Source organism: Lynx rufus, unplaced genomic scaffold (genome assembly GCF_022079265.1).
Source record: "Lynx rufus isolate CCGP_SWC_20201006 ecotype Redwood Valley unplaced genomic scaffold, mLynRuf1.p SCAF_7, whole genome shotgun sequence".
Taxonomy (NCBI): Eukaryota; Metazoa; Chordata; class Mammalia; order Carnivora; family Felidae; genus Lynx; species Lynx rufus.
This window is the reverse complement of record NW_025814889.1, coordinates 10,211,358-10,238,518: the sequence shown is the minus strand read 5'-3', so window position 1 is coordinate 10,238,518 and position 27,161 is coordinate 10,211,358. Positions and strand designations below refer to the sequence as shown.

Below are 27,161 nucleotides of genomic sequence, written 5' to 3'. Positions count from 1 at the left end.
GTACTTTTTAAATACTTCTTGATTGATTGTCCTGGGGCCATCTTCCCATCTGCCTGCCCTACAGCAGCATGGCTTCCTTTTAGACTTTGTGTTACGAGCCTTTCCAATTGGGGCAACCTGAGATAAAAACTGTCCATGCAACACTCGGTTCGTTCTGGAGAAAGGACTCTGGTTTCGTTGACCAATGTCTGAGCTGAGATAGGTGTGGTCTACTGGTTGGGTCAGACAGATTTTGTTCTATCCATTTAGCAAGACACTGTCTACAGAGCACACAGAGCTCATGGAAAAAATTAGCGGCTTTTCTTCCTTCTACTGTAGGATGGCACTGTAGGGGTACCAGGAAGCTTCCTCTACATCTAGGGTGACTGGAAGATCTATCCCAGTGGGGACAGTTTGGAAAGTGGAAGGGGGTAGTTTAGGGGTTATCCTGCAATAGCAGAGAAGAACGGGGGCTACCGCAGACAAAACTCTCCCCGCTGGCCCTCACTTTCCATCCTGGGGCCTGAATCCAAGGACAGACCGATTTGTGTCCAAGACCACCGTGCTTCATTGTTCTAAATCTCAACCCATACATCTACTGGGCGCGGCCTTCCATTTTTCAGGAAACTAAGTATAACAGATTATGGATACAAGAAAAAATATAATACAGTCCGTGTACTTGATGTACTTAATATTTAGCTGTGGAGCTAACTGCTCATTCTTTAGCAGGTGGAGAGAAGATTCATCTTCTTTGCCTACAGAATCTCTCCCTAGAAAACCTGAGGGAAACGTGAAATATTTCCCTGGTTTCAAGATTATAGCAAACTACATGCCACACACCGATCAGCAGCCTTTTGGTTTCACTCAAGAAGAACATGCCATCTATCAGCCTTCCCCACGCTGCACACACAGCGAAGTGGTGTTTGATCTAAAAACTTTCATTTCTCTCGATCACTGCCAATGACACTTAAATTCTTCTGCGAAATCTTTAGAGGGAAGAGAAGAGGAATAGCCAGCGGCCTCCCCTTCCATCCTGAGATGACTGGATGGAAATGGATTTCCAAGCGTGTAGTTCTTTTGGACCTAAGGGCCCTGCTGGTTTGGATTTTGCACACACTATTATTAAGATGGGGATCGGAGGCAGGGTGTGTTATAAAAGCCCCTGCAGTGAGCTAAAAGGCTCTGGGCACCGTAGATGAGTTACACGGCCAAGCCTCTGCCTTACACTACTGCTTCCTAATTGTGCAGATAATAAATGATAATGATACTTCTTTGCAGTGAGATCTTCTCTCACCACGAAGGGTTGCACTGTTAGTTCTAAATGTGATTCAATCTCCAGGAGATGAAGCATTCAGGAACTCCCTGACAGTGGATATTACAGATATCCTTTGGTTTGTCCTCGAGCGCTTTTCAGGTTAGCCTCTCCAGAGGAAGGGTTACCTTCTTGCGTTTGACTGTCTTGGGCTAATATTAAAGTTGGTCTGAATTCTCTGAGCCCACTCCGATCTGTTGAGAGGGACATGGTCCATGCGACTGCTGGGTAGCACAGAGAAAGTGGTCCGGGATTCTGGTGTGCCATGAGGGTAACAAACAGAATTCCTCACGTCTCGTGTCATTCTCCTGGCATGTTCAGAAGGCTGGGTGGAGAGCTTTTTGTCCTTCGTGTTTGGACTGAGGTCACTGATATATAATTCAACCACTCTTCGTCTAATACAGTTATGCTTTTAATTCCTATGGTAGTAAGTTTCTAAAGGATTCAATGTTATGACAGGAGGGAAAGCGAACACCTAAGATTTTGTTCCTAGTCAATCTTATACACTGGCCTAAGTGTTAAGAGCTGTCATAAGCAGATATGTTCCAAGTATCTGACATAAACCATAAAATAACCGTATGTCAAGATGACTGCTAAACACGCTCAACTAAATGAAGCAATCCGCTAATTCAAAGAAAAATTCGGGTTTGGACAGATGTAATGATATTCCATGTTGGAGTCATAGCATAACCTTGTCTACACAATGAGGCCTGGAGCCATACTCTGAGGCTAAAGAGAGTTAAACAAGGGTGCCAGGGTTTAGACTTTGTTCATCTGGTCTACCACCATTCCTTATCACATAGGATTTCCAGCCCAAGACTGCGAAAATGCACAAAATACCTTTTTACAATCTAATTATATCTTATAACAGTGTTTGTCAAACTTGCCTGAAGAAGATCATCACCTGGAGTGTGAATATTAAACCAGATTCCTGGAACCAACCCAGGGTCCTACCGGATACGGATGTCCAGGGAAAAGGCCTGGGAATCTGTATAACAGTGTTCCCAGTGATGCTTATCCTCTAAGAAGTCTGGGAAGCACTGCAGGAAAACACACCAGCTGCCGCCCCAAGCCCACCTCCCCTCCCCTCCCCCCCCCCCCCCCCCCCCCCCCCCCCCCCCCCCCCCCCGCCCAGAGCCAGGACTGTCCCAGAGCACATGGGCGGAAGCACATTTGCTAGCATCTTGCCATGTGACTCTATGCGGTCTAAGAGAATGTGAGTGGAAGTGATACTTGCTGCTTCAGGGCCAAAGCTTTTAATAGATCAGATAGAACTCTTCCGTATTTTCCTTCCTTTTCTTCTAGATGGATCAGATAGGGGAAAGAAAAGGCCCTGGGGGGAGGCAGTGGTGGGGGGGGAGGCAGAGCGGGAAGAAGAGGGCTGGATCCCTACACCTGCATTCGGAGGAAAGGCGCATTACAACTACCAAGAATTCCCAGAGAGGATTACTGCCATGAGCAAGAAAGAGAAAGAGAAAGAGAAAAAAGAAAGAGAAAAGAGAAAGAGAAAGAGCAGGAAAGAGACTCCTGCTGTGTCTGAAGCCCTCACACGTTTTTGTTTCTATCACAGGATCTTAGCGTACCCTGGTTAACTGCAACACATAGTAGTAAAAAAAAAAAAAATATATATATATATATATATATAGAGAGAGAGAGAGAGAGAGAGAGAGAGGAGAGGGGGAGGGAGGGAGGGAGGGAGGGGTGGGGAGGGAGGAGAAACAATGACAAACATGTCAGGACACTCCACCCTCACCTTCAGCACATCTGGCAACGTGGCTATGATACAAACACACCAGAAGGTCGAAGTGAGTATGTTTCAGAAAATCAGGAGGTGGGGGATGACTCTAGAGAAATCAGGTAGATGAAGTGCGTTATGCATTGAAATCAGCTTCATGGTTTTTTTTTTTTTTTGAACAGACCACTTGGTAAAATTGGCTACACTGCGAGGAAGAATGTAATACTGCTATTACATGTCTATTACATGTCTACTATTTCAGTCCTCAGTGATGAGCGATTCTTAATTTCATTTGTTTAAACGGTGACATTTGATCCACAATGAGAAGTTCTTCTTTGTCTTCTCCAGTAGCACTTTTTCAAAGCGCAAACCCAGTAATTCAGGCTCACCTACGACTCCCTAACCCTAACCCTTTAACCGATCAGCATTCTCAAGTGAGTGGGTGCCATGCCGGTGGGCGTGCCGTGACCTGGAGAGGTCTCAGGGGGTCTGGACCGGGCAAAGGAGAGGGGCATTATCCTGGGCCGTCTTCCTGGGGTGAGATATGAGCTAGCAAGTGGTGTCTTCCAGCCCTTTTAGCACCTAGGTAACGCTGTGGTTGTTTTAAATCCCTCTCAGGAATTCATGAAAAAATCAGCACGTGCCCAAACATAACAGATATACGAGATATCAAGGTGTATGCTATGAACATCTAGGTAACAGGCACGCCAAAAAAATTAATATATCCACCTCTTTTCTTTATCCTCCTTAGTTGGGATTTCATGTACACCTAAGCAACTGGGGGCGCCTGGGTGGCTCAGTTGGTTAAGCGTCTGACTTCAGCTCAAGTCATGATGTCACAACTCCTGGGCTGGAGCCCTGCATCGGTGGGCTCTGTGCTGATGGCTTAGAGCCTGGAGCCTGCTTCAGATTCTGTGTCCCTCTCTCTCTGCCCCTCCCCTGCTTGCACTCAGTCTCTCACTCTCTCTCTCAAAAATAAACATTAAAAAAAAAATTAAAAATAAAAAAACCCAATTGTACAGAAATACTAATAAGTCTTTGCTCTAAGAAGAGGCTTTGAGGCTTTTTGTGTTGTGATACAGGAACAAAGCAAAATGACTATTTTGAAAGGAGGTAAGGGTGAGGTTGAACATGAGACAGATAGCTATGCATAAACGTGACCCCTGAACAAGTTTATAGGGAGAATGGAAATCTAACAGGCTAACTGGTTCTTGCAAACTATCTATAAAGCTCCTTTAGGGGCCCGGGAGAGCAAATCTCCTCCCTCAAACCCCTCACAGGAGCATTTCCTTAATGCTGGAAAGTTTACGTGAGCTGGAACACCGTTCATTCTCTCCAAATGCAACGAGAAATCTGGAAGGCCTGTCAAAATCTGTCGCTGGAAAATCTGCCCTCAAATATATTCTCCGGAACGCACCGCACCTCCCATGACCCAGTTTCGTGACATCCACGCTGGGGCATCTCTGGGTGCTGGCTGCTCCGGAAAGCTCCCAGGTGGGAAATTCAGGCCACACAATCAGGACACATCTAGGTTACCTGACGCCTGAAGACTCTGATTGGTTTGATCTCATTAGTCTTCATTATGCCCCCTGTTCTATGGTAAGCCTTCCTCAGTACTGCTGTAGGGGTGTAATGAATAGATGTCGTAGAGAGTTAAAAAAAAAAAAAAAATCTAAGTTTCCAGGCATCAGGGCTAACTTCTTGCCTGTCAGCAGCTTTTAAAATATTGATGGCTTTTTCCTCATAACAGACAAGCTGAGTGGAGTCTGGAGGGCCTGCTCTAAACTGTGACTAGAAATCACATGTAATTGATGACTCCACGTAATTAAATATATATTTCAAGAGAAGGCATGCTCAGAAAGGGGAGTGGGGGGCAGCATCCATCAATCCCCCTTCCTAGGCCCGATGTCTCCCATCCAGACTCTAAACAGTGCAGTAACGTATGGGCCTGCTCTGCTCGCAAGGCCGACACCTTCTGATACTTCTGGTTACCAGTAACAGCAAGCAGGGCCAGTGTTCGAGTCATGACGGAGGCACCATTTGGCTGCAAGGGATGGAAGTCTGTTTGGAAGGAGCCGTATGTTCAAGAGGGACAGAAGAGGCAAAGAGACAGCCAGCAACCGCATCAGGGAGGGTAAAAACTTATCGCAGCAAACAGAAAGCCTCTCGTATGTCTTAACCAAAGGGCTTCTCACTTGCCTCCAAAGAAAGAGGTTGGTGCTACAGATAATATTCTTGGGTTCTCATAAGACTGTCATTTCTTCCCTGATAATCTCTCATCTGTACAAAGTAATCACACTATTGTACATCAGACTCCTCCGTGGAGGAGAAACCCTGGTCCATAAGGTAACCTCGGTTGCCCAACAGATAGGCGAGTCTTGGTCCACAAGATGAGAACTGCCTCAGGATAGATTCTATTGTATTCTTCTCTCCTCTGAACAGAAAAAACTTACATCCTACTTCGGATTCAAAGACAGGTTGTATAATCTAATCAACAGACCTTTATACAGAAGATTTTACTCCAAGTCTTGGATCTTCCTTGAAACCTCAGTAAGTTGTCTGTGGACTACTCCTAACGTCTTGGTAAACAGAAATAAATATCCCTCGAGACTTCACAGTTTATGGGGAAAAACACTCCAAAAAACCTACGGTGCTTTTCCTTCAGATGGGCTTTGTAGAAGAGGCGAGATCTGAAGCAGACCAAACAAATGACCTCTCTCTCAGGTCTTCAATAGCTAGCTATGAAAGTAGAATGTTAAAGGGTAGATACTGGTCTAGCATCTTTTTTTTCAGATTCCCATAACTTCAGGTATCTTTTGATTGCTTTCAGAACAAAAGAAACCTCTAAGCATTAGCATCCTTACTTCCAAGGGCCCTATCTAGGTCTAGAGGAGGGAATGAAAGTCTAGTCTAATCAAGTTTATCTAAAACAAAAGATCAAAGGTAGTAAAAGACACTGGCAACAGATTAAGTGTTCTGTCCGCCAGGCCTTGCCCTAAGCTTTCAGGCTCCTAGGAGGTCTGACCATCATAACCCACTTGTTCCCTCTAAGAAGATAACAAAACAGAATGACCCAATTCAGGAAAGGACTTGGTGGATGCATTCTTTTCTTTCTTTCTCTTTTCTTTTTTTTTTTTTTTATCAGCTCCTGAATTCGGCTCCCATGTTTTAACTACAGCAGAGTAATTATTTTTGAGATCGTGTCTGCCATACGGACTAAGCTGTAACACAGAGAGATACCAGGCTGATTACACAGTCATCTTTTGCACATTTCATCAGTCTTAGAACAGCAGATAAACAACTATTTCATGGGTACCAGCAGGTTCCAGATTAACCCCGCAGAGTTAAAAACTGTGGAACCAAATATCAGCTGATTCCAATTTAAAGCAATAAATCACCGGCAATGTTGACATAGTCAGACGGCGTCTGCTTACCAGGTGACAGTTACTGTACGTTTGAACCCAACTTCTTGTATTAAAAAGGAGGACCCTGCAACTGCCTCCAAGCTGCCACAGCATATTTTTAAAAGGGTTCTTTTAAAAGTAAAAGAAATATCCCTAATGAAACTGTCAGCATCAAGAGAGATACAGAAGATCCCTCATAAACACGTGAATTAAAATCAGCAGTAAATACAGACCCGTATACGTGGCATGAAGGGACTGGAACGGATGTGGTCTACATGCACCTAAGTATCAGGACACCTTTCGGGAAGGAAGATTTCGGAGGTGTTTCCCTCCTCCCCCTGCCACGGACTCTGCAGGTCAGACAGGAGGGAGAGTCTCTTCAGGGGACGGAGCCCGGCAGTCCGGAGGCCGGTCTGTGTCCCCGCCACTGGGCACCGTTTAACCAAAAGTGGCTCACGGAGAAATGGCCAGTAAATACCACTGCTGCGTTCCATGGAGGAACCCAGACACGGAACTGTATCCTGGAGAGCACGGAGGATGATTTGTCTTCTTTTTCCCCAGTTGCAGTTGATAAGGAAGCCTGTGCTCCCCTGGCACCTGCTGATTCTATGGGATGCGAAAGCAGAGATGCCAACGGCGGTGACTGAGGCCAGAGGGCCTTTCCAATATATGTGACCAGGTAGGCGAGGACAGGTGTCACTCCGCCATGCAAGGGACGACCCTGGGTTTTGCGGTGTCGCCCAGGATAACAGCTAGAGTGTGGGCCCGAGTCCCACGTGGTGGTTTGAACCCCAAATGTCCTAACACGGCCAAGTCACCGTCCTCCCTCAACCACAGATCCCTGTTCTGGGTCAAGTGAAGATGTGAACCCCACCCTGCCTCCTCTCAGGGCCGCAATGTGGAAACACCCTATGACCAGGAGTCTACACAGCTGGGGGTTATTACCAAACAGGCTCCCAAAGCTCTCTTGTTTCAGAGCTGAGCAGCTCTGGGCCAAATTACTCTCCATTTCTCCTCTTCCTTTACAAAGAGGCCAGCCTCGCTCGTGTGCTGCACTGGGGGACCAGGAGTGACTGGTCTAAATGACTCTAAATTACATATTCACGGCGTTATATGATAATACGGCCGCGGACCCATAAAAATAGCCCAATTATGAATTCAAGCTACGTGAATGTGTAAAGAGGAAAGTCATTTTCAAGGGGCTCATTTTTTTCTCACGAGGTGCGGGTGTGCCACAGACACGGACAAAAGAGGTTTAAACGAAGGCTCTGTTCTGCCATGTTTAAGGAAGAGCATTAATACCTTGTGTGACTGCATCTGTGAATGAAGACATTCAGAAAGCCATTATGTTTTCAACATAGGTTAATAATAAGGCTATTTTTTCCACCCACTCTTTGGCACAGCTGTAATGTACTTGGCCTCGAGTGGGAGGCAACGTTGAACAAGGAATCAGAAGACAAATGATACACAGCAGAGCAGGGCCAGTTCATATAAAATATTGCCAGGTTGGAAATGGCTGTTTATTATCTTAGTAACTGTGGTTCTCCCCCCCCACCATTTTCTGGCGAGCACAGGGCTGTGGTGACGAGGTCTGCTGATAGAGGGTATGATGGTACGTTAATTTTTGTCCTCATTCCAGTCAGACGCCAGTCAACACTTTGAACACAACGCATCTTCCGTCTTTTCTTTGGTGATGCTGCTTTGTGCGGAGGCACAGAGGGTGGTCTGGGTGAAGGCAGCGGGTGTACAACTGAGTGTGATCATCAGGGAAGAGTAAGAGATAAAAAGAAATGATTCTGGAGGCGCCCGGGTGGCTCAGTCGGTGAAGCGTCCGACTTCGGCTCAGGTCATGATCTCGCCGTTCTGGAGTTCAAGCCCTGCATCGGGCTCTGTGCTCACAGCTCGAAGGCTGGAGCCCGTTTCAGATTCTGCATCTCCCTCTCTCTCTGCCCCTCCCCTGATCACACTCGGTCTCTCTCTCTCTCTCTCTCTCTCTCTCAAAAACAAACATTAAGAAAAATTTAAAAAAGAAATGATTCTGAAGCGTGGCTCTCAGACCTGGTGACCCAGCACAGACCGACCGAAGGGGCAGGGGCAGGGGACGCCAGATTTGACTCACTGCTTGGTTGGAACCACCTACTTAACACAAAGTATCCTCTTGGTGTCTGGTGGGTTTCTGTTTTCTCCGCGGCAGAAAAACGAGCCAGACAGCAGTTAACACTCTCGGAAAGCGCTTTGGGGATATTCTAGGAAAAGGACAGTAAAAGTGCCAAGTGTGACTTTACTCTGTGATAACAGAATGAGAAATAGTATCACACCTAGAGGTGTGATAGGAGGTGAGCTTAAGTTCAGAGTGGAACACTGACGATAAGTATCGTGTGTTTCTATAGCTTCCAAAACGGCACTTCAAAAGCTCCTTCTCAACTATGGGAGGGAAGGACACTGTTGTCCCCCAACTACCCTAGGATGGGACTAGTGCCACAGCAGTCCACTGAAAATGGTAATTCAGACAGAGGCCACTGAGATCAAAGCTCACCTCCATTCCTTCCTGAGATTATGGCTTGTCCGGCATAGAGCCACGAGTATTTTTATAACCAATGTGGCATTATAAAAAATGACAGTCTATTGTTTTCTGTTAAACAGACAGCAAATAAAAACGGAGTTGAACTCCCCCACGGCAAGTAATACCTACAGCTGTTTGGAACCATGTAAGTTTCTTCCAGATTCAGAAACTTGACTCTGCATCTACTGAAACTTAACCGTTGTCTTAGAGTTGACTTTACGGATTCAGGCGGCTTCTCTTAATCCAGCCTCCTGTGCTTTTTTTTCCCCCTACCCTTCTGTGATCAGTCTTTGGACCTGGAATGTTTCAGGGTACACTGTGCAGAAAGCTTGATTCTAAAGGCCTGGAAGAATGAATGCCAAAGTGGACTTGAGTTACTAGGTAAACGCCAATTTTCCCACTTCAAAATTTGTGATTTTCTCTTTTTTTTTTCATTTAGAAATGAAAACAATAGAACAATCTTTACTTTTTTTTTATTTGAGAGAGAGCAAGAGAGCACAAGTGTGGGAGAGGGGCAGAGGGAGGGAGAGAGTGAGAAAAGAGAGAGAGAGAGAGAGAGAGAGAGAGAGAGAGAGAATGAATCTCAAGCAGGCTCCACAATCAGCACAGAGCCTGACACGAGGCTTGATCCCATGACCATGGGATCATGACCTAAGCAGAAATCAAGAGTTAGACGCTCAACTGACTGAGCCCCCCAGGTGCCCTGAAAAATCTTTACTTTAAAGCTCAAAGTTTAAAAAAATGTGAAAAGTTGTAAAACAGGAAAAGCACCAAAACAAGAGCCCTAAGATCATGAGTCTGGTCCCCAGGGGACCACATCCCTAGCTTTGTGACTGTTATTTAAACTGTAAATTGCCATCTGCTCATCCACAAAATGAGGATGAATCCACTCTCCAGCCTCCTTCCCAGGATTCCACGGAGAATTCATACCATATCAATCTGTGACGTACAGCCCCATATGAGCACATGTGTTCCAGCTTTTCTTGGGAAAGCTATTCTATTAACGAAGTAATACAAACATGTGTCAAATGACACAGTGCCTTTAAAGATCAGACTTCAGGTTAAGTCGGCATTATTTTTTTTCTCGCAGCGAAAACTGTCCTGGACCCTCAGAAGGTGTTCTCTCTTGTGCCGAAAATCCACTACTGGGAAGGTCTGATTCACCTTCTCGGTCCTTGCATGGTGCAAACAGGAGGCTGTGCTGAGTGACAGCACCAGTGGGCAGGGCATTAGCAGGAGCAGGGATCTCAACATTAATTCAATTAGACTTCCTGGTAGAAAACCTTTCTTAGTTAATGCAGTCCCTGGTGAAATTTTCTTCTGTAGTCTTTGAAACATAATTGCTGCACTTATCTTGTCATGGTGAAACTTTTGAGTTGTTCTCTCCCTTCACGTAAACCTGTGATTGCTTGCAGACCCTTCAGTTGTAAGATCTGGACACCGAAACTAACTGCCTTATCCATCAGAACCACTTCCCTACCCGAGTACCAGGCACCCTGTCCCCGAAGGAGCGCTACAGAACTCTGGTCAGGACACGATCACTGCTGCCTGGGGCGGCCAGTCTTGCTTCTGAGTCCGTGGTGGGGCCATGTCCCCCCCCAGGGAAAGGCTAGTAGGCCACTCCAGGGAACGGTCCTGCATGCTTACTGAGAGGCTCATTTGTGCTCGGGGCGGTGAACTACCACGCCTAATTCTCACCAAAAAAAGGCCTGGGGTGGGTGTTGGAAGCGACGTTAAAGAAACAGAACAGAACCAGGTCACGATCACATTACCTTTACATCGGGTTGAAATCCTGGGGATCGCCAGAGTGAAAAATGTGATGACTGGAACGCCCAACTGGATTCAGGCAGCGCCTTACCCTTCCTCAAACCGTCCCCGCCTCATCTGTCCAGGTCCTTCTCAAGTCTGGCTGCACATCTGAATCACCTCTATTTTTCTGGATGCCGCCTGGCCCCTTCTGCAGAGGAATTCAACCCCAACTCCTGAGGGGTAGGGTCCAGGCACTGGTATTTTTGTTGCTCACATTCTCTAGGTGATTCTAACATACAGACAGACTTACATCTCATCTGAATCTCGCACCATCGTCGTGAAAAGCGCCCTGAGAATGTATACGACCTCCTCCAGGCCACACACGAGAGTGTTCTAAGTCTGGATCAGAGCTCAAAGTCCCTGACTCCTCCCAAGTAACACACTCACTTCTGTTATAACAGACTATCACAGGGGTGGTTGTGATGGCAGGGGGGGTGGTGGTCGATGGAACACCAGCTCCTCCAAAATCTAGTCCGTGGGTATTAGCAGCTGACACGGCTTCCCTCTGCCGGTCAGTCACGCAGTGGCAGGGCCAGGCAGGGCTATGGGGGCACATTCTGCCTCCGGGCTACAAGCACGTGAGAAACCGCGTGCCGCTGATCAAGACAGCAGGTGCCCCCTAATGCTACCAGAATAAAGGGGGCAGCGTGGTTGGCACTTCTAAGGACCTGCATCGTGTGCTCTCACTTTCAATGTCACTGGGACAAAGCGGGGGTCCTCCCTCAGGGGGCAGGGGCGCAGTGGCCATGCGCTGGAGGAGCCCCATCCGAACCACGAAGCAGGCTCTCATATCCTGCTCAGTGCGAGTGGTTCTGACGAGATCATAGCCCAAGGGGCCACACAGCTGTGCTCGTGGGACAGCTGGCTCCTTAAAATTGACGGATGGGCTTCCACGGAGGCACGTGAGGCCAGAGAGATGAGCAGATGACGATTCCTCTCTACTAACTGGCTCCTCTGGGCAAACAGCGGTAACTCATAAAACAGTGCTGCCTGTACACCTCCATGGGAAAATTCACTGGGCGGTCAAGTTTCTCAGGGAAAGCAAAAGAGACTGGGAATCTGCATGTGAGGGCAGGGGTGTGGGGGGGGAGGGCAGCAGGATAAACCAGAGAAGTAGCATTTGCACACACACACATCCCCTCCCTCCCTCCCTATTTATTTCAGATGTCCCTACATTCAGACTGTGGATAATCACTTTGCTTGGGAATCTAAACACTAATGAAATAACCACTTACTATTTTTTATTTACAAAAGAAGCCTGGTGATTTGGAAAAGATCTAAGCTTTGAAAATGAGGATGCTTGAGGGTATATATTGCTGGGGAGTCCGCACTTAATGAAAAGCAAGGATGGGCAGAGGATGTTAGCTTAGAAGCTCTTATTTCTTCCAGCTGTTCAGGGGCTGCAGATTTTGAGGTGGTGTCCCCATTTCGTGCCACCCCTCCCCCGAAGGGTCCTTTTCCTGAGACTACTATGTTGGGAGCTGGTCCCATGGCAAGTCCTGGTCCAGAGGGGATTCCCCTACGATAGCATGAAAAACTGGCACACTTGTGACAGTCTCCCTGTCTGGGGACACCCCCTGAGACTACAGACCCAGGGTCTTGTGGTTCAGCCTCTTATCAACATGAAGACAGGTTGAGCTTAACTAAACCTTGCCCCTTCCCAAGCCACTGGTCTTGCCTCATTTCCTCTGCAAGTTAGAGGTACCTGGGCAGGGTTTTTGAAGTAAGAAGACATTCACTCTAAAGCTGAACAGGGAGGAATACAATGAATGTTTGTGAGTGCCCACTATGTTACAGGCACCTCGAACTCAACACATCAGGCCCCACTTGTAGATGAGAACCCAGATTCAGAGCAGGTAAGCAGCTCGCCCAGTCCTCACACAGCCAGCAAGTACTGGAACTGGACTTTAAACTCAGATTTACCTACTATCTTTCCATAAACATTACCAGGACTTTGATGACGTGATTTTTTTATCGTGGGAAAATATGTGTAACTTATACTTTACCACTGTAACCATTTTTTTAACTGTATTTATTTTGAGAGAGAGAGGATGGGAATGTGAGCAGGGGAGGGGCAGACAGAGAGGAAGAGAGAGAATCCCAAGCAGGCCACATGCTGTCAGCACAGAGCCCGACTCAGGGGCTCCCTATCATGAGCTGTGAGATCATGACCTGAGCTGAGACCAAGAGTCAGATGCTCAACCAACTGAGCCACCCAGCCACCCCTACCACTGTAACCATTTTTAAATGTACTGTTCAGTGGCATTCAGTACATTCACAGTGCTGTGCAACCATCCATCCCCAGAAGTTCTTCATCTTCCCTAACCGAAACTCTGCGCCCATTAAACAACCCTTCCTCCTTCCCTCTCCCAGTGCTTGGCGCCCGCCATTTTGCTCTCCCGTTCTCAAAATCTGACTACTCTAGGTACCTCAAAGAAGTGGAATCATTCCAATGGATTTTAAAAGAGAGGCAGAAAATCCAAAGAGTCAGAATTCAGTTTTGTGCTTTCTCCTTTCCTGAATGCTCCCAGTATTTCAGACAGATTTTGGAAGACAAAAAAAGCTCTCCTTCCCACATCCGTGGACCAGTCCACTTTGTGGAATTTTTTTATTTTAAAGAACAATTCTATTGAGAGGACATCCCACTGAGAGTCACTGCTGTGATCAGAGGGCTATTTCCTGAACCAGGTATAGCACTGGGCTGAGGGAAGACAAAGAGAGCAACACAAAAATCCCCACCGTCAGAGACATTCTTTAAAGGGACAATGTCAATGCTCATCTTCAAACTGAGACCCAGGGAAGAAAGAGGAGCGACAGTAGCTCAGGGAGGAGTGGGACTGAAGCATCCTGTAGACAATCAAATCTCCCCACTTACTTTTTAGCCTAGAATATTCTTTATCAATGGGCTAAAATCTCATCAATACCTTTTCAGGGTTGATTCCAAGTAAGTGTGTGTTGACTAGACATGAAAAGATCGCTTTACAATGGATACCTCATATATTTCTAAGAGCCTCCGAATGAGACATGAATCCCACCCTCAAACGATTTATAGATACCGAGAGGAGCTAAGAGCTGTGCATAAGTAAGTTAATACACAGTGGAAGGTGACAGTGAATGCAAGAGACACACGTAAGTCTTTAAAGGAGTAGGAGAAAGAGGTTATTTTGAACCCAGAGATTTTATACAACTTTGTTGGAAATGGTAGGTTCTGAAAAAAGGGCAGGCTACAGAGAGAAGGAGCCGGAGTCCAGGCATTCCGTCTTATAAAGAATCGATCTGGAGGAATGAAGATAATGAGGGCAATTAGGAAAAACAGTGGGGGCTAGATTAGGGAAGATCTGAAAAACATGGCCAAGGACTCTGGGCTTTACTGACTAGGCAACAGGGTGCCACCAAATGCTCATGTACTGTTACCCATATTGTGACTCCTCCGGATAAAAAGCACTGTGAGAAAAGAATCGGGATGAAGAAATCTAATCCCGAAGAACACACCTCTGCTTCTGGTCTAGACGGATAACCTTCCAGGCTGTTAACAGCTGACTGCTCTACAGAGTTTCCAGGCCACAGAGCAGGGAGCAGAAAGCCAGGCAGAATCTGGGCAGACATCCTGAGTTGAGAATTTGGATTTGAGAGTCTGGGGAGGATAGACACAACTCAGAGAAAGAATACTGGAGAGGACAATGTGACACAGACAGAACCCCAGGGATGTGCAGAGGGTCCCCCCCTCCCCCAGAGGATTCAGGAGCATGCCGATCAGTGCACGTGTATCAAGAAACTACCAAAGATGGTGTGTGTGTGGGGGCACCCAAAAGGATTAAGAACCAAGAATAGTGCCGTTCCCACCAGCCAGGCTAGAAAAAACTACTTCAAGGCACACTGGGTAGAGAACTCAGAAAGGCCTGACCTCAGAAGTAGGAAATCAGGAGCCCTAGGCTGGGTAGATCTGCCTAATACATCCCAAAAGCAAGATTCAAAACAATCAAATTGCTTGTAAGTATCCCAACTGCACTGCAGAACAGAGCTCAACATTTTTTAGAGGAAAACAAAAATATCCAGAACGTAGTAAGGTGAAATTCATGTCTGGTATCTTGGCAATCCAAGATTTCTAGGCATGCGGAGGAGGAGGAAGACATGGTCCATAGTGACAAAAAGCAACGAACTGAAACCATGCAGAAGTGCTACAGATGTTAGAATTAGCAGACAAGGACATTAAAATGACTTTTATATCCCTGGATTTGTAGATTTCAAAAGCTAAGTAGAAACTGGAAAATATCAAAAGGACCCAAAATGGACTTCTGGAGATTAAAAACTATAACGTCTGAGATAAATGAGACAGTGGATGGGATGAAAGGCTGATTAAACATTTAAGAAAAGATTAGCAAACTATGTTTCAAAACGAAATATAGAGAGAAGAATTAAGAAGAGGAAGAGGAGGATGAGCAGATTAGTGAGCCATAGGTGACTTCAAGTGGCCAAATATGTGAGTAACTGGAGTCCCTGAAAGAATGGAGAAAGGGGACAGGAAAAAAATGAACAAAGTAAGGACTGAAAAATTTCCAGTTACAGTGAATACTATAAGCTCCTATATCCAGGAAGCTCACCAAAGCCCAAGAAATATGAAGAAAACTAAATCAAGACACTTTAGAGTGAAATTGCTTCAAAGCAGTAATAAAAAAAAGTCTCAAAAGCAAACTAAAGAAAAAAGAGTCATTAATGGAAAAACAAAGGTAAGGATGACCTCAAATTTCTTGTCAGGAACAATACAAGTGGGAAAACTGTGAATCTTTAGAAACTGAAAGACAAACTCACAGATACAGAGATCAGACTGTGGTTGCCAGAGTCAGAGGCTGGGGGATGGCGGAAATGGCTGAGGGTGGCCAAAGGTACAAACTGCCAGTTATAAGAGAAGTAAGATCTGGGGGCGTAACATACAGCATGGTGACTAAAGTTAACAATACTGTACTGCGTATTCAAAAGTTGTTAAGAGGGGCGCCTGGGTGGCGCAGTCGGTTAAGCGTCCGACTTCAGCCAGGTCACGATCTCGCGGTCCGTGAGTTCGAGCCCCGCGTCAGGCTCTGGGCTGATGGCTCAGAGCCTGGAGCCTGTTTCCGATTCTGTGTCTCCCTCTCTCTGCCCCTCCCCCGTTCATGCTCTGTCTCTCTCTGTCCCAAAAACAAATAAACGTTGAAAAAAAAAAATTAAAAAAAAAAAAAAAGTTGTTAAGAAAGGAGATCTTACAAGTTTTCCTTGCAAGAAAAAAAGTTTGTACCTATGTGAAGTGACGGAAGTTAACTAAAGTTTCTGTGGCGATCATTTTGCAATACAGACCTAAATCAAATCATCATGTTGTACACCTAAAACTAACAGCATGCTGTATGTCAATTAATTCTCAAAAGAACTGGAAAGAATAAAAAATAAAACACTGACGGTAAAATACCTGTCAACCTAGAATTCTATACTCAGTGAAAATATGTTTCAAAAAAGAAAAAAGGCAAAATAAATGTGTTTAGACATACAAAAGGTGAAAGAATTTACCAAGAGATGAACTACCCAATAATATGTGTTGACTAAAGTCCTTCATCAAAAGGAAAATGATACCAGAAGGAATAGGGGTTCACACAAAGGAATGGAAAGAACTAGAAATAATAACAACATGGGTAAATATATAAGAAATTTTTCTTATTTAAGCCTCTTTAAAAGAAGACTGACTACCTAAATAAAAATAACTATGTACTGAGGGGTTTATAATGTATGTCAAAGTTACATGCACGATAATAATAGTATAAAGTCTGGGAGGTAAAAAAAAAAAAAAAAGGAAGAAGTATGCTACTCTAAGATTCTCAAATTATATGTGAAGCTGTATACTATCCTTTGAAGGTAAATTGCAATAATGTAAAGATATATATTATAAACCACAAGGCAACTCCTAAAATAACAAAGAGTTTTATAGCTCATAAAGAAGATAAAATAATCTTAAGAGGAGGCAGAAAAAGATGAAAGAATAAAGGAGAAATAAAAAGCAAACCATGAAATGGTAGAATGACACCCAATTTTATCAACAATCAAAATTAATGTTCATTAAGCAAATACTTTAATTAAAAGGTAGAACTTGTTACAGATATTAAAAAAAAAAGTAATACCCAACTGTTGGCTATCCACAAGAAATTCACTTTGAATATAAAGATACAAATAGGTTAAAAGCAAAAGAATGAAAAAAGAAAAACCATTACAACATTCATTAAAAGTAAGTGGCTATATTGATATCTACCAAAGTTGATTTCAAAGCAAAGGAGAATACTAGAAATCAAGATTATTTCAAAATAATAAAGAGGTCAATTCATCAAGAAGACATAAAAATTCTAAACATCTATGCACTGAATAAGAGGACTTGCAAATACATAAAGCAAAAAATGATAGGACTGAAAGGATAAACAAAATATCCACAATAATATTTGGAGATTTCAATAGATTTTTATTATTTATTATTATTTTTTAAGTGTTAATATTTATTTTTTGAGAGAGAGAGACACACACACAGAGCGTGAGCAAGGAAAGGGCAGAGAAGGGAGACACAGAATCCAAAGCAGGCTCCAGGCTGTAAGCTGTCAGCCCAGAGCCCAACCAGGGCTTGAACCCACGAACTTCTAGATCATGACCTGAGCCGAAGCTGGACGCTCAACAGACTCAGCCAGCCAGCACCCCTCAAAAGCTTTTTAAATTAATTGATAGAATAAAGATACAGAAAGTAAGGATACAGAAGATTTGCACAACAGTATCAACCAAACTGACATTTGTTAGAACATTCAGTCCAATAACAGTATGATATATATTTTCAATCACACATGGAACACTTACCAAGACAGGCCATATTACGGGGCATCAAATAATTCTCAAGAAATTTCTAAGTCTTCAAGCCCTTCAAGGTACATTAGGTTCTCTGACCACAATGAAGCAATTATAAATCAGTAATAGAATAATCTCTGAAAATTTTTCAAATGTTACCAATTAAATGACATGTTTTGAATAACCACAGGTCAAAGAAGAAATAAAACAGGAAACTAGACATTATTTAGAAGTGAATGAAAATGAAACCACAATGCATCAAAATTTGTGGGATGTAGGCAGAGCAGTTCTTAGGAGAGAAGTATTAAGTGTTCATTAGAATAGGACAATGATTTCAAATTTATGACCTCAGCTTCCACCTCAAAAAAACCCCAGAAAAATTAGCAAATTAAACCCAAAGCAAACCAACAAAGAATAAAAATCTAAGTGGAAATCAATAAAATAGAGCAAACACAAAGAAAATCAAGAAAACCAAAGGCTAGTTCTTTGAACAGACAAAATTGAGACACATTTAGCAGATGAAGCACAGTATATCAATATCAGGAATGAGAGAGATGACATCACTATAGATTCTACAGATATTAAAGGGATAAAAGAACATTATATTCAGCTTTATGCCAATAAATTTGACTACTGTGATGAGACAGACATATTCACTGAAGGAGAGAAACTCAACAGGAAACAATCTGAAGAGACTTATAGGTACATACAAATACATATACATATACACACAATATATGTACATATACATATATGTGTACATATATATGTTTATGTATATGTATATATACACATTTAGTACATACAGATCTATATACACTAAAGAAATTAAATTTGTACTTAAAAACCTTTTCAAAAAGAAAACCTGAACCCCAGATGACTTTCGCATCAACTCTACCAAACATTTAAGAAGATAATAATACAACTCAACACAAACTTTTCCAGGAAAATGAAAAGGAGGGAATACCTCCCAACTCACTCACGAGACCAGGATTACATCAAACCAAAATCAGCCAAAGAAATTAGAAGGAAACTACTTAATGATATTCCTTCCTGAACACAGATGCAAAAATTCTGAATAAAATTTGAATCTCATAAGGGCTGCACATCATGGTAAAGTGGGGTTTATCTCCCAGCCATGCAAGGTGACTTTAACATCAAAAATCCATCCGTGCGGTTCACCAAATGTATGAACTAAAAAAGAAAGCCACAGGATCAGTTTAACAGACGCAGAAGAAGCATTTGACAAAGCCCAATATCCATTCCTGATAATAGTTTTCAGTGAAATAGGAACAGAAGGGAAATGTCCTCAACCTGATAAAGGGCATCTATAAAAAACCTACAGCTCATATCACCCTTAATGCTAAAAGACAGAATGATATTCTCCTAAGATCAAAAACACGATAATGACGTCCACTCTCACCACTTCTACTCAACTCTGTCCTGGAGATTTTAGCCAGGGCAAGCAGGCAAGGAGGAAACAAACAAACAAGACACCTATATTGGAAAAGAAGTACAACGGATTTTTTGTGTGCGCATGTAACTGTGAGCTAGATTTTCTTTGACACGAAAGCAAAAGCATAATGAGTAAAGGAACAAATTAATAAGACTTCATCAAAATGAAAAACTTCTGCTTTTAAAAAAGAAGCCATTGAGAGATTGGAAAGACAAGTCAGATTGGCAGTACGTATTTGTAAAACCTGGATCTGGTGAAGGCCTTGGATGGAGAGTTGGTCGGTAATTCTCAAAATTCCACCGTAAGGAAACCCAATTAAAAAGCTGGCAAAACATCTGAAGAGACACTTCACCAAGAAGAAATACAAGTGTCAGATGAGCACATGAAGGGATGATTAATGTCTTTAGCCCAATGGAAGCTACAACACAGTGACATACACCCAACACAATCTATTCAAACGTTTCAAGTTAGAAATACTGATTATACCAAGTGTTGGCAAGGATATGGAAGGGCTGGGACCCCTTTACTGCAGGTGAGAATGTAAAACGGTACAATAGCTTAAGAAAACAGTTTGCTAGTTTCTGGAAAAGTTAGATACACACCCACTATAGGGTTCAGCCCTTCTACTCCTACATGTTTAGCCAAGATACACAGGAGCATACAAACACTTGTACATAAGTGTTCGCAGCAGCCGTACTTGTTAATAGTAAAAACCTGGAAACCACCCAAACGCCCCTTCACAGGAGAACTGACAAATGGTGGTTTGTCCATTCAACAAAATGCTACTCAGCACTTAGAAGAAATAAAGTACTGACAGACGTGAACTATTGCTACTGAATCTTGAAATAATTATGCTGAGTGAAAGACATCAGGCCAGGAAAAGGCACATGCAGTAGGACTGTAGTTCCATGAAATTCCAGGAAAGAGAAACTTACAAGCTACAGAAAGCATCACTGGCCGCCTGGGGCTGGGGGTGGGGGTAAGGAAGGGATTTCCACAGAAGAGGAAGTTGCTGGGGGCGGTGAACATGTTACTTTCCTTGTGGTGATGGCTTCAGAGGCCCACACACCTTAAAACTTAACCAAATTTTGCACTTGCAGTCGTGTCAATTTAGTGCCTGTTTATTACGCCTCCAGAAGGCTGTTGGCTGCACACAATACCCCAAGATGGCGGTACAGACGGCAGTGGGGGGAGGAACAGAACAAGCGGCTGGAAGAACACCACAGACTCAGGTTCCCGAGATACGGAGCCTGGCTGACAGGAAGGGAGGTGACACCATCAACAGCAACAGGGACAAACAGCAGAACAGCAGGCAGGTTCAAGCCGCAGGCACGGCGCCTGCTGGTGGGACATTGCATTCCAAAGGAAAGTTTAAAACCTCGGGCTAGAAATCAGAGGCAGGAGACAGCCTTGGGACGCTCCGTGTCCTTTTCTTCACTTCACACCCCTCCCTCATCCCTCCTGGGTGGATATATTTTCTGCTGTGTTATAATCCGAGTCCAGGAGGGAAGAAAACCTCACTTTGGAAGCGTTCCATTTACCTACGTGTGACCCTCAGGGAATTTCTCGGCTCGCAACCAGAGGTAAAACCCACCAGGTCTTCATCTCACAGAGTTCCAGAAACGCACTCAGCCAAGCAGAGCTTTTACGGCCTCCTAAAAGGGCTGGAGGCGTTGGCGAAATGTGAATCAAGTGACGTATGGAGAGGCAAAGGGAGCGGGCGATGTGCATCCCAGGACCTGAGAAACGAGCAACGGGTGAGACCTATGAAGTCATTGCTCTGTTTGCTGCCCCACCCCCCGTGACATCAGTCCCTGCCAGAAGGGAATTGCTCCCGAGGACTGCAATGTGGCGCTCCGTGCCGGAGCCAAAGGAAACATCTGTAAGTCTGGCGGGGTTTCAGGTGAGCGAGCCGCTCAGAGGGCTCCCAGCCTGTGCCGGCAGGAGACTCCGGCTCCAGAGTGAACTGCTTTTCTCCTTCCTGATTTTATTTTAAATGTCAAAACTTTTCACACTACGGTGACACCCTAAAATGATTCTCTTACGTCCGTTGCTTCAGTTGAAACAATATTTTTTTCATGCTCCATAGAGTGTCCGCCAGCGGATTCAAAACCAGGGATGCAATGGGGCACTCTACTCCAACGTGCCGTGAGAAAGAAAAAGGAGGGGAAAAAAAGCCAGGTGGAACAGCTGGGGAGAAAAAAGTATCCCTTTCTCTTGAACGTTCCACATTCACTCACTCAACTGATGTCTACGACAGGCATTTTTTTTTTAATGTTTACTTTTGAGAGAGACAGAGAGAGTGCGTGAGGGGGAAGGGCAGAGGGAGAAGGAGACACAGAATCCGAAGCAGGCTCCAGGCTCTGAACTGTCAGCACAGAGCTGGACGCGGGGCTCAAACCCAGGAACTGTAAGATCATCACCCCAGTTGAAGTCGGGATGCTTAAGCGAGTGAGCCACTCAGGCGCCCCTGTCCAGGACAAGTATTAAAGCACTGTGTGAAGTTCTGCGAGGTTCCATCAGATGCACCAATTGACTAAAGTAACCCCCAACTGCCGGAAGCTTCCAGTTCAAGTAGACCAGTGCATATCCAACTGGAGCATGACACAGAAAGCTATGTGCACGAAGGAGCTTTTATGGATGAAGTGGCACGTCACTAGAGAGGCCAGCATATAAACTATCAGAACTGGAAAGAAGAAAAAGAAGTAACACCTCTAGGTAGAGGCAATGGATGGGACTCAAGGCACGGAGGCCGACATCCAAGGAATGCTATTCGATACCGTTCAACAAACATTAGTAAGCACCTGTTGGTTGCCTGCTGCTGTGCCAAGCGGTAGGCATAGAGAGGCGTCAGAGGCAACTCTACTCCAGAGAAGTATGCCTTTCGAAGTGAAATGGATCATTTCGGCACCATAACCAATACCAAGAATGGGGACACGCACACCCAGGGGCTACAGGAACCCCTGAGGCAGGTGGTTAGGAGCATGGATTCTCAGGATGAACCTCTTAGGTCTGAATTCCTCACCTGCCCATTCATTAGACGCGTTTGTTTTCCTCGTCTCCATTGTCTCAGCTGTAGCATGGGCTCAAGAGAGAGTATTTGCCTCAAAGGAATACTGTGAGGTTGCGCGCTACAGGAAGATACTGCGGTATTAAGCCCTTAGTACAGGACCTGGCACACAGCATGTCCTCTGCACAGTATCAGCTGTGACTGCTGACCCTACCGAGAACCGATCCTGCTTTTGCAGAAAGGCCGGCGTGTTCCGACTGCCCGCGGGCTGACGCGTCGCTGGCAGAAAAAGGCCGCTGGCTCACCTAACTTCTCCGAACTCGAGTCTTCTCACCTCGAGCCGACGGGGAATGGGAACGGCTCGCTACGCGCCCCCCTGCTCTGAGCGCGCTACACAGATGATCTCAGCGGAGCCGCATCGCAATCGTATCCGCTTTGCAGATGAAGAAACCGAGGCATGGAGCGGTCGCGTCACTTGCTCTAGGTCACAAAGTGGACTGCAGGGGTGGGTCAGAAACCAGCACTTGACCACCAGGGCCCCGTTCTTCATCGCGGCGCCGCGCTGCCTCTCCGGCGGTACCCCTGTTCAGTTCCAGCAGGTGTTTGATGGGAAGCTGGCGTTTCATTTGGTAGGAAAAGAAAGGGGAAACAAAGCTAAACGTGGCGCGGGCGTTAACCTGCGCCAGGGAAAGCACACACCTCACGTTTGTACAGAGTTTTACAATTCACGCGACTCTTTCACTGGCTTCTTTTTTTCCCTCCCTTGGGACACTACATTCCTGAGGGCCACCAGGAGCCTAACAAATACAGCCTCGGGTGAGGGACACCTCAGCCCTGTGGTTTTGGGGGTGCTGACAGAGGTGACTTGTGGGGACAGTCACCCCTGGGGCCATGGTGAATGCTTTCTGTTTCAGGACGGCGCACCGCTGGGCACCCTGTGGACACGGGCCACACCTCCTGTCTCTGCATCCCCAGGACACTGAACACTGCCTGGTACACAAGGCTCTTAAGACACGTTCTAAGAAAGAATAAAGGCCTCTCTCCGCTTCCCAGGAGCACCTCTGTACGAATGGGTCAAGTTGGTATTGGACGGGACGGATGAAGAGTTCGCCTCATTCAATCTGCAGCTAATTCTGAGTGACCATTTCATGCCAGGCACTGCTCCAGGGATTAAAAAAAAAGACACAGACTTCTCACAAGCAAATTTAAGCTAGTTGCAGGAGAGATACTTATGAAAATAAGTACTGTGCATTCTCAAAGATTTTCAAAGTGTGCCTGGGGCTTTGATTTATACGAAGCAGTATTATGTGCCTATTTTTATTTGAATGAATGCCAGGAAAGTAAATGGGAGACTGAATTGTCTTTTGAACTCCACATCCAATATTAAGGCTTAGATGGGAGGTCATATGGAACGCACATGGTCTAGGTAAGAGAAGTGGCAGCATTATAAAAATTACTCCGAAGGATGTGTTCGATGTTAAGACCAGATCAGCAATTTTCCCAGGCATTATCAGCCTTGCTCAAAATATCGCTTAATCTCCTGTCTCAGGTTCCTCTTTTACAAAATGGGGGTGGATCTGCCTGGGGCAGCGGGAGAAGTGGCTGGAGGGCAAGAGGGGATGCGATCGGGCTTAACGGTTTCCTCACTTTGAAGTGTTCTAAAAATAAAGCGGTTTTGTCGCGAACGCGGAATGGTATATGTGTCAACACGGCATCTCGTGTTGCTAGGGCAGGCCGACCAATGATTTCACAAATCCTTATAGCTCGGCCGCTCACGCAGGCGGCGAGCAAGCCACAGAGAGGCAGGCAGGCCTTTCTCTGATCTTCTGAGCACTGTGGGCCTGGCGTCCTGGAGAGAGGAGGCGGGCCTCCCGACCACGCATCGGTCCAGGTTCAACCAGCAGACTCTGCCATTTGACACGGACTCTTCCTGTTGCCCCCGAAGCTGTCACAGTTGTATGTGCCTTGGGGTTTAATCTGTAGCGAAAAAGCCTGACGTGTCCCACTTAAGAACTGTTCTCCTAAGTACAGATTAGTCAACAATGAGGTCGCGAGGAAAACCCCAAAGACCTGATTTTTTAAAATGTGGCTTTAATTTATTCATTACCTTTTCGTAAGTCTTCCTTCGGAGAGATTAGAGCCAAGCCCGGGCTCCTGGAGGCACTGCCTCGGTAGGGACGCGGGCTTGGTGGCCGGGCCCCCTCCGTTTCCTACCTCCAGGGTGGCGAACCACCCCTATTGGATTTGCAAAACAGCTAAGCCCCGCCACCATCTGGCAGCTGTACGGTGGCCTGTGTAAAATGAACTGGTGGTCACAATCCAGTTCCCATTAGACAGATGTCCACTTCACAAAGAGAGCACCACGCTCAGCAGCGGGCTTGGCAGAGAGGAGAGAGGCCTGGGCATGGAAGTGGCATTTCCTGGTTCCGCCGCACGGAAGCGAGCCAGGGGGATGATGGCAGGTAGAATATGGCGGGGGCTCTGGGAAGGCTGCTTCGTGCTCAGTGATCCATCTAACTCCTGAGAAAACACCTCAAAACACTTCTCACTCACCCTACTGAGAAGCGACCTTTTCCAAAACTAGGTTTTGCCTTATTGAGCCGCACAGTGGCTGCGGTCCCCGAGGACCATCACCAGGGTGTATGGACCTCACTCAGGGACTGATGGAGATCCCAACTGCTATGACACTCTGGCCAGCTTCCACCCCAGTCCTAGGGAGACCGTGCGGGGCAGGGCAGGCAGAGAAAGGGCCCTGGTCAACCTTTCCGGGGCTAATCATTAGCATTCTCGCCCCCCCAAACGAACAGGTTATTGTTGAACCCTAAAGAGAAAGGGCAAAAATAGTGGTCCTTCATCTCAAAAAGTCCCATCTGCCTGGACAGCTAAGACAGCTCATGAACATCTCCCAGAGGACTTAAGCTAAAGCTCCAGTTGGCTGTTTTGCCGTTGACGTTAACGGTTTAATCTGAAGAGTGAAACTAAGCGGATCTGTTCTCCCTCCACCCCAACCAGCCGAACGGAAGTGGGAGGCGTGAAGGAGAGACAGGTCTCTAGCATGGCAGGAGCGTACAAATTGGGCAATGCTGTTCTCTGATTTTTCTTAACATATGCGAACAGTTTGGTTCACATCCTCTTTGAGTAGCCAAAAATTCTTTACAAGATATTCACACGAACGTAAACAAACAAAAACCACTCAGCTAAACAAACACCCAACTCACCTGACTTGAAGGAGAATCTTTTTTTCTTTTTAATGTTTATTTTATTTAAGAGAGAGAGAGAGACAGTGGGAGTAGTGAAGGGGCAGAGAGACAGAGGGAGACATAGAATCCGAAACAGGCTCCAGGTTCTGAGCCGTCAGCAGAGTCCGATGTGGGCTCAAACTCACGAACCGCGAGATCATGACCTGAGCTGAAGTTGGACGCTTAACCAACTGAGCCACCTGGGAGCCCCAAAGGACAATCTTTAAGAAACAATCCAGGCAGCGAAAAATAAGAGCTTTACCACTCTACTGGGCTGCATTAACTCTGCACTAGGCTAGTGTCGATTACTACAATGTGTCTCAATATCAAACACAGTCCAATGTGCCGCGCAATGTGACGTAAGGCCTGCAGTCATTATCCAAAGTCCGTGGAAATTTGGGCCAAAGCAAGATAATCAGACACAATTGTTCTGAAAGCGCCTGTTGTCCTTGAGGCCAGGACATGAGGATCAAGAACTGGGAATAATTACTTAGGTTTGGAAATCTATAGGCGGCCCTCTACAGAGTTTCCAATATTTGTTTTGCCAACATTTATAATCTCTCCCCAGAGACCTCTGGTTTTTACTGAGGAGTCCACCCCCCCTCCTCCTTCTACCATGTCCTTCTCCTTCCCCATAAAATGCCTATTTAAATCAGGCATAGTATGTTCTAGCAGACTAGCTGAGAAAGAAGCATTAGGTTTCTTTGCACAAAAAATTAAAAAAACAAAAACACATGGCTTACAAAATCTAGACGCCGTGATTTTTTTTTTCCATCCCGTCTTCTTCTACTCAACCTACCATACACTATTTACTATCTTTTATTCATATCCCGCCATATGTCAGGCACTGTATAAAGCCACTGACGTTCAATATTCTATGAATAATTTACTCCTCAGAGGTCTACTGTGTAGGCAATAACACACCCATTTGAAGAAATGGCATTCAAAGAAATTATCTTTGCATCACCACAAAGTTTAAAACAAACGTGTGTTGTATATGTGTGCAAACACAAGTTCACACACACGTCCTATGGAGGATAAGGCCGGTCATGTCTCTTCGGTATCACCTGGATGGTAGGGCCGTCAGGTAGGGCCAGGCATTGTTCTAAAGGGTGTTACACAGAAAGGGGGTACTGAGGGCCTGCCGACGCATCACACGTGTCTGCGTGATGCTGCGGGATGGCACCAAACCGCAAACCCTTGCATTTTACGCAGAACCCTCCGAAAGGTTCATTTAGTGAACGCTTTAGCCTCTTCTCGTCCTCAACTCCCTACAGGGAGGAGAAAGAAGGAAGGAAACCAAAGATGAAGACAAAGGGGAAAGAGGACATACAGGGTGTGTAGCTGGAAGCCAAAACTCCTCCTGTCACGTGACCCTGGGTTCCACTAACTCTCTCACTTCACCTTTACTATGTGAACAGCACAGGACCACACACGGGGCAACCTCAGGGTACTTTCCAAAAGAAACCATGCACCCATGCACACAATGGACACTGCTTAACCCCAAGCTGACTCTCCATTTCCAAAGAATGGATGGTCATCCTGTCTTTGACCTGTCCGATTCCTTCTCTCCTTTTGAGGCCAAGACCATGGTCCGTTCTTTGTATTTATACGTATATTCCTAGCACTAAGTATGATGCCTTGCACACAGTAGGCGCCAGTAAATGTTTATGGCCACACGGCGGTACTCAGGTAAACATCTCATTAGCTTTCTGGGCCACCTCTTTATCGTTTTGGTTCTACATGAAAAAAGGACCCAGGGCTTTCAAGGCTCCAAATCCCTGCTACAAAAGAGCTGGGCACGAAGCCTC

The 27,161-nt window shown here is 45.5% G+C and overlaps 1 protein-coding gene across 7 annotated transcripts in view; it reads right to left on the bottom strand.

Moving 5' to 3' along the window:
- CELF2 (CUGBP Elav-like family member 2) overlaps positions 1–27,161 on the bottom strand; it is a 308,512-nt gene that overhangs the window by 125,739 nt on the left and 155,612 nt on the right. The gene's annotated exons all lie outside the window — the stretch shown is intronic.